We start from the raw sequence: 7,334 nt of genomic DNA, 5'->3' as shown, positions 1-7,334 counted from the left end.
GGTATTAACTTTCTATCACTCAAGTTCCCCTCTTTTATGTTACGTTGCCCTCTACAGGTGAGGCGTACATCTCAGTAATCTTACACTAACCACTATAGTAATCACATTTACAAATCTGTCAACACAACAGTTGTGTCCCGTTGTCAAGGTGATTAATTGTTAAAAGTGAGAACAGATTTGGGAGAAAAAGCATCAGAAACAGAAGATGCTAACCATGCTAAGCTAACCGCAGCCGCTCCGTTCGGTGACTTCTTCGTGTGTGGAGGAGGCAGGGTCAGGGTTTAAACAGCGGCGCAGCGCCACACGTTGTAGCGGGCGCCGGCTGGAACTACATCAACACGGGAGGTGAATGCGAAAATGTGTTGGGCTGTTTTCAACTATCGATCGATCGTTTGTGCAAAGGGAGGGAGATGGAGGCGGACTGCTTAAAGGAGCTACATACTCTCCCCTGTGGAAAATAGAATAGAATGGCCTATTTCAACTACATTTAGGGTGACCAGATTTTCTAAATAAAAAAAAAACTGGGATTGTAGGGTGACCAGCACTGTTAAGCAAGTTACTTCAAAACTGTAATGTGTGATTTATGACTTATTACTGTCATTTCAAAGTAATTCGTTACATTACAATATTACTGTATTTAAAATGTAAGGCATTATATTACTATTGCATTACTTTGAAGTTACTCTCACAAAAATAACTGCGAAGATGCTGAACTTTTGCGCCGTATATGGACTGAACCAGGAGGACTGTATCAGAGCTGAACCCGGATTGAATCAGGACTAAAACAGAACTGAACCAAGACTAAAACAGGTCTAAACCAGAACTGAACCAGGACTAAAACAGATTTAAATCAAAACTAATCCAGGACCAAACCAGGACTAATCTTAGACTAGAACTTGGAAGCGCTTTTGCAGACAGGGCATCTGCAAAGCACTATCGGGCATCAGATGCAGTTGGCCCTGTGGTGCGTGGAGTTCTGCGTCGGCCCTTTTGCCCGCAGTCACCTCACAGTCTACGCGGGCGCGTCTCCGGCGTTTCACTGCTGCTGATACTGCGGTGATTTTTGCGAATTTGTATGAAGAAAAACGGAAAACGGAAAACCCACCACTTGTACCGAGTAAAATATAAATTTTTTCCCCCTGTAATGCTCTTACATTACTGCGTTACAGCAAAAAGCAACACATTACAGTAATTTGTTACTTTTATGACGCGTTACTCCCAACACTGGTGACCAGACGTCTCTATTTATCCAGGACAGTCCCAGTTTTGAGCCCTGTGTCCCCTGCCCCGTCAGATTTATACAAAACAGTGATTTGTCCCAGTTTTATACAAGAAATGTCTCAGATGTCCCTATTTTTGACCAATTTGATCTAAAGCAGGACAAACAGGGCTAAACCAAGACTACATCAACTCTAAACCAGGACTAAAACAGGACAATCACAATTTTTGACAATTTTTGACTAATCTGATCCCTGCCAACAGTAAATAGGAGCAAACATTGTAATTTCTTCAGCCAAAATACAGAAACCGTGTTTGCAAATGACCATAAAGCAAAAAAATAAATAAAAATAAAAAATACAGTGACAGAAGCTCTTCTGATTATGGCTGACGTGAGAATGCACAATGTTACGTGCTCTTTTCACAGTTTTAATTATATCAACCATCCCAACCCAGAAGTGTTCCAGTTTAGAATTTAAAAAATCTGGTCACCCTACCGGTTTGGAGTTTTTGGTAATAATTAAATTGTAAAAAGGGGGGCATAATTAAGGAAAATTGTTCTGCACCTGGCCCATTCATAATTAACATGTGTGTCATTATAGTCACATTTACTTTCTGTTTTGGTTTTGTTTAAAGCAGCTTTTCTGTAGTTTACCTAAACAAATGACAATATATGCCTTTCTTTACTGTTGGCAGGTATTACACTGGTCAAAAATAGAGATGCTAGGGACATGTCTTGCTTTTGGATAAATCCACTGGGACAGGGGACACAGGGCTCAAAACTGGGACTGTCTCGCTCTTCTGATTATGGCTGACGTGAGAATGCACAATGTTACGTGCTCTTTTGCCAGTTTTAATTATATCAACCATCCCAACCCAGGTGTGTCCCAGTTTAGAATTTTGAAAATCTGGTCACCCTCCCAGTTTGGAGTTTTTGGTAATAATAAATTGCGTAATTAAGGAAAATTGCTCTGCACCCGACCCATTCATAACTAACATGTGAGTCAGTATAGTCACATTTACTTTCTGTTTTAGTCATTTTAAAGCAGCTTTTCTGTAGTTTACCTAAACAAATAACAATATAGAGCTCCGGACCCCACGTGACTCACGGTGGGCGAGCCGCCATTTTGGCAGTAAAAATGAATAGTGCCACCGCTGAAGCATTGAAGACATTGAACTTTATATAAAAAAAATTTAACTGATTAAAACATTACCGACCCGTATAATGCCCCCAGGGTGCTTTTTAAAAATTATTTCTGCTGAAGAAGACGTCCCAGATCTGCAGTACACCGGCAAACGAACCAAAATTGGTCCGATTGACGAGCCTCTGTTTCCCGGTAGAACAGCAATACCTCCAACTATCAACACCGATGTTCCCTGTTAAGACCACGGACCGTCCTCATCTCAAGTGTCATGAACTCATAAAACAGCAACATGTAGAACGTTGTACAAACTCACCGTACATCAGCCCGGAGCAGAAGCTCTGAGGTCGGGAAACAGCAGCAGCCAACAGCGGTAAAGAGGAACTCACCGCAGCTCAGACCCTCAGGATGGGGCTGGGGTCTGGTCCTTGGTCTGGTCTTCCGAGCGCGTTGGTCAGATGGTCCAGAGGCTCCGTCCTCCATGTGCTGTTCCGTGTCATCATCTGTGTGCTGGTTCTGTGCGGGGAAAGTGAGAATGTGCTGTGGACAACAGGTCCGGACGGGTGTTATGTTGGTGGTGTAGAAGAAAACGAAGGCTAGATGAATCTTCAATAACATTTAATGCAGCAATCCGTTTTTCCACATGGCTACATTACACTGGTATCAACTTTCTTCTCTGTACGTCGCCCTTTACAAGTGAGGCGTACATCTCAGTAATATTACACTAACCACTATAGTAATCACATTTACATATCTGTCAACACAACATCTCCCCCATTACTCATAAAGATTGCAGAACTGTAGAACAAGTAAAGAGTGATTTAAAAATAAAAGTAATCTGAAGTTGTTTCTTTTCTGTAGCTGCGTTGCATTCCTATCAAAATAAAATACATACAATACTTTAACTTAAAATCAGCAGTTGGTGGTAAATCTCAAATTTATGTAGTAACCATTTGAACCAAACGTACCTATCATTTTAAGCAAAAGTACCTATTATCAGAACTGTTTTGCTTTATTGGCTACTTTGACTTTTATGCTATTTCATTACATAGTCCTTAGTCCATGTGGGTGGTTTGTGCTCTCTTTGTGGAGCAGCACGATTTGGTCCAGTCTCGGTCTGGCTGGTATCTTGTCCAGCAGTACCAGCTTGATGAGGTTCCACTGCTCTCTCTCTGGGCAGAGAGAAAGGCGAGTTGCATTCCACCTTTTCCCGTCACTCAAGATGAAGGTGCTGTGTCCAGTTTGTTGTTGAATGGACACAGGGTCAGTGTACTGTCTCTCTCCTTTCCCAACAAGAAAAGGCTTGCGGATACGCACCTTGTCTCCAACTGCAAATGTGGGAGTTCTGGCACCTCTTTTTTTGTCAGTGTAACGCTTACTTTTCTCTTGTTGCAGAGCCAATCTGGATCTCACTTGGCCATACTGTCCTGTGCAGTCATGATATGGCAGTATGTGGAGTTTTGTTCTCATAGGTCTCCCTCGCAAGAGCTTGAAAGGAGACTCATTGGTTGTAGCATGGGGTGTAGCCCTGTAGTTTTGGAGCATAGCAGTCACTGTTGGTTTCCATGGCTTATGAACTGCCTGGGCTCCTTGGATACAGTCTTTCAGCACTCTGTTGAATCGTTCGACACACCCATTTGCTTGAGGGTGGTACACACTTGTTTTGATGTGCTTAATTCCTCTTTCTTTCAGGAAGTCTGCAAAAGCACAAGAAGTGAACTGTGGACCATTATCAGTTGTTATAGCACAGGGGTTACCTTCACGAGAGAAAACAGCTGACAGAAAAGTAAGGACAGTAGCTGTAGTTGCATTTGGGGTGAAGGCTACTTCTGGCCATTTGCTAAAGTAGTCTACTAGAGTGATAGCAAATCTGCAGTCCTGTGGCCCACGTTCAAAAGGACCAACAATGTCCACAGCCACATGTTGAAAGGGGCCTTCGGGGAACTCTACTGGCTGCAAAGGGGCAGGTGATGCTTTGGCAGTTTTATCACATGACTGACACACTGTGCATGAGGAGAGGACAGTGTAAACTAAAGAGTCCATATTTGGAAACCAGTAAAGTTCTCTGAGGCGTTGCTTGGTGCGCACAATGCCTTGGTGACCCTCGTGTGCAAGGTGCACAATGCGCTCTCTGAGTGACTTAGGGACAACCAGACGTGTGCCCTGAAATACCAGTGGGGAGTCAACTGCAAGTTCGTGTCTCACTAGAAAGTATGGCTGTATTTCAATGGAGAGAGACTTTTTAGTTTTAGGCCACTTGAACTGACTGACCTGCCTGAGTAGTTTAAGTTCAGGACAGTCCTCAGATTCAGCTTTAAAGTCAGAGAGAGGCAGTGCAGAGAACAATGAAGACATTTCAGCTATTTCTACATATAAGTCTGGTTCAGATTCAGTCAGTGAAGTTGACTCCAGAGGGACACGTGAGAGACAGTCGGCCAGCACATTTTGGTTCCCTGGTCGGTACTCAATGTCATACTGAAAGCACATTAGCCTAGCTGACCGTCTTGCAATCCTCATCCCTGCTCTGTTCATACCTTTTGTGTTGAGAAGTGTAGTCAGGGCCTGATGGTCTGTTCGAAGTGTGAATCTGCGCCCCCAGACGTATGTTCTCCATCTCTCGACAGCCCACACACAGGCAAGGGCTTCCTTTTCTGTAGTGGAGTATTTTCTTTCGGCGGGCGTCAGTGTACGTGATGCAAACGCCACTATGCATTCTGTATTGTCTGAATGGAACTGGGTAAGAACAGCCCCCAAGCCATAGTCAGAAGCATCTGTTGTGATTACTGTTGGCAGTTTAGGGTTATAAATGGCTAGTGCTGGACTATCAAGGAGCATTTGTTTCAGTTTTATAAAGCTTTCATTTGCCTCCCTGTCCCAGTGTAACTCAGCTTGTGGACTAGTTTTGAGTCTTTGGCGCAGGGGTTCAACTAGTGTAGCATAGTTAGGAATAAACTTGCTGAACCATGAAGTCAGTCCCAGGAAGGAGCGTAGTGCTGGCATGTCCTTCGGTGCAGGTGCTTCTGCGATAGCAGTGAGATGATCCAAGCTAGGGCGTAAGCCGTCTTTGGAAATGACATGGCCAAGGAAAGTAATGTCTGTTTGGGCAAATGCACTTTTCCCGAAGTTGATCTGCAGTCCAGCCTTCACTTAGGCGCTTGAGGACTGCTTGTAGATGGCGGTCATGTTCTTCTTTTGAGGCTCCATAGACAACAATGTCATCCAAGTAGTTCTGTACGCCTGGCAAGTCCTTTAATATGGTCTCCATCATCTTTTGAAAAGCAGATGGTGCAGATGCGAAACCAAATGGAACATGTGTGAACTGGAACAAGCCGTCGTGAGTTATGAAAGCAGTTAGTCTGCGACTTTCCGGGTGTAGAGGTAACTGGTGGTATGCTGAGCTTCAGTCGATCTGGCTGTAGTGAGTGGTACCAGACAGTTCTGCAAAGAGATCCTCCATATGAGGAAGTTGGTAACAGTCCATTACGACACTTTTATTTGGTTCATGCAGGTCAACACATAAGCGTAGCCCCCCGTCTGCGTTTCCTTCCCACAACCAGAGGACTCACCCACTCCGAAGCATCCACTCTTTCAATGATGTCTGCTTGCAGTAGTCGAGCCAGTTCAGCTGACACTTCCTTACGTATGCTGAGCGGTGGATGTCGTAGTTTCTGGCGTACTGGTCTGATTTTGTTGTTGACTTGCACTTTGTGAATGAATCCTTTGACACATCCAAGTGTTTGAGTTGGAGTATAGTCAATGTTGTGCACTGTGCCAAGCTCACCAGCAGATGGCGTGTTTGCATTGTCCACGTCAAGGAGTACTTTGCCATCAATGATGTTGACCCCCAGGGTTTTAATCAGGTCCAAACCCAGCAAGGGAGATCCAGCTTTCACAATATAGAAAGTCTTTTCTCGTTTAGTCGTAATTTCTGCATGGAGACAGCCCAGGACAGGTAAGTGACCCTTGGAATAAGTGACTAGCTTTGAGGCTCTTGGAGTGTGCAGTTAGCAAAATGTTTCTTGTACAATGTCTCTGATAAGATGGACACAGAAGCTCCAGTGTCCACTATTAGTTCAACTGGATGTTCATTCCCTTTTGGTGCCTCAATATTCACTGCGCACGTGAGCTTATCAAATGCTGCAGCTGCCAACTTAACATTATCAACACAAAGAATGGCTAACTCAGGCACGACAACTTCTTGTATTTGGTTTACAGATTTAGCACCTGATCTGCATACCTTGGCAAAATGTCCTCTTTTCCCACAGTTATTACACTGTACTGAAGCAGCTGGGCAGTTTCTGTCAGTGGCAATATGTTTGTTTGATCCACATCTAAAGCATTTGCGTTGTTGCTTGTTAGCTGTTGTAGCTTGCTTGTTACAGTCATGAGCACTGGACTTGGTGGGACATGAATCTCTTTTCCCTCGAAAATTTGAGCGGGACGGACCGATTGCCTGTACTGGCGCTGTGGGTGCTTGTCTGTTAGCTGTTAGCAGAGTAGCGTTTTTCACCGCAGCCTCAACTTGTGTAGCAATAGTTACTGCTTTGTCCAAAGTCAGTTCGTTTTCAAGGAGGAGTTTATCTCGCACAGCACTGAGATGTGTATTTGAAATGAGCTGATCTCTTATCATCTCACCCTCCATCGCTCCACACTCGCATGATGCAGCCAAGTCTCTTAGCGCAGCCACGTACTGAGTAGCCGTCTCATCCGAACGCTGAACACGTTGTCGGAATGTGTGTCTGCATGCTACGACATTGACTTTCGGGATGAAATGCTTTTCAAGCGCAGCCATCGCTGTTGCCATTGTGTCACCTTGGTCCGGTAAAGTGTAGAAAAGGCGTTGTCCTTCTGGGCCAAGGCAGTGCAGTAATACAGCTTGTTTTCTGGCATCTGGCCATGCATCTTCAGTAGCATTTATAACCAGCATGTAGTTAGCAAACATTTTCCACCAAGTAGCAAAAGGAATAGGCGGCT

At 44.3% G+C, this 7,334-nt stretch overlaps 1 protein-coding gene across 1 annotated transcript in view; it reads right to left on the bottom strand.

The window, feature by feature from the left end:
• LOC129412093 (interferon-induced very large GTPase 1-like) overlaps positions 1-7,334 on the bottom strand; it is a 218,737-nt gene that overhangs the window by 115,506 nt on the left and 95,897 nt on the right.

Source organism: Boleophthalmus pectinirostris, unplaced genomic scaffold, assembly GCF_026225935.1.
Source record: "Boleophthalmus pectinirostris isolate CB_2022bp ecotype Guang Dong unplaced genomic scaffold, ASM2622593v1 HiC_scaffold_7, whole genome shotgun sequence".
Classification (NCBI taxonomy): domain Eukaryota; kingdom Metazoa; phylum Chordata; class Actinopteri; order Gobiiformes; family Gobiidae; genus Boleophthalmus; species Boleophthalmus pectinirostris.
Note: the sequence above shows the minus strand (reverse complement) of the source record. Positions and strands in the feature narration are given on the sequence as shown.